This window comes from Ornithodoros turicata, unplaced genomic scaffold, assembly GCF_037126465.1.
Source record: "Ornithodoros turicata isolate Travis unplaced genomic scaffold, ASM3712646v1 Chromosome161, whole genome shotgun sequence".
NCBI classification, from domain to species: Eukaryota; Metazoa; Arthropoda; class Arachnida; order Ixodida; family Argasidae; genus Ornithodoros; species Ornithodoros turicata.
The window spans coordinates 194100-194876 of NW_026999322.1; positions in this window are offsets into that span (position 1 = coordinate 194100).

Genomic DNA, 777 nt, shown 5'->3' on the forward strand with positions numbered 1-777 from the left:
ACCGCATAGCTTACGCTGGCAAACTGCGTTCATCTCATGGCGTTATGACGACGGAAATGTGTCAATGTGTAAGCGGCATAACGACATGTAAACAAAATCACATGCCTCAAAACGACAGTTTCTATGACGTAAGACAAGGACAAGATGGCAGATTTGCCAAAAGAACCCGCTTGAGGGTAGGTACAACAATGTCGGGTTTGTGTCACCCCCTCGATAGGCATGTGCAAAGTGATGTTGACAAAACTTTGATTGGCCCTGAAACGAGATTTCGAAACCGAAACCGCTGGTCTTTCCGAGGGTAGGTATAGTGATGCCATATGGCTTCACTCGGCGCTCGAGAGTTTAACCTTTCAGTTTCCCGGCTGTTGTAATTAAACTTTCAGGCTCCCGTATATTGTTATTAACCTTTCAGGCTCCTGTATGTTGTAATTAACATTTTTCAGTTTCCAATCTGTTGTAATTAACCTTTCAGTTTCTGGTCTCTTGTAATTAACCTTTCAGTTTCTAACCTGTTATAATTAACCTTCTAGTTTCCCGTCTGTTGTAATCAACATTTCAGTTTCTCGTCTCGTGTAAGTAACCTTTCAGCTCCCTACATGTTATAATTAGCATTTCAGTTTCTCGTCTCGTGTAATTAACCTTTAAGCTCCCTACCTGTTATAATTAACACTTCAGTTTCTAGTCTCGTGTAATTAGCCTTTCAGCTCCCTACCTGTTATAATTAACATTTCAGTTTCCCGTCTCATGTAAGTAACCTTTCAGCTCCCTACATGTTAT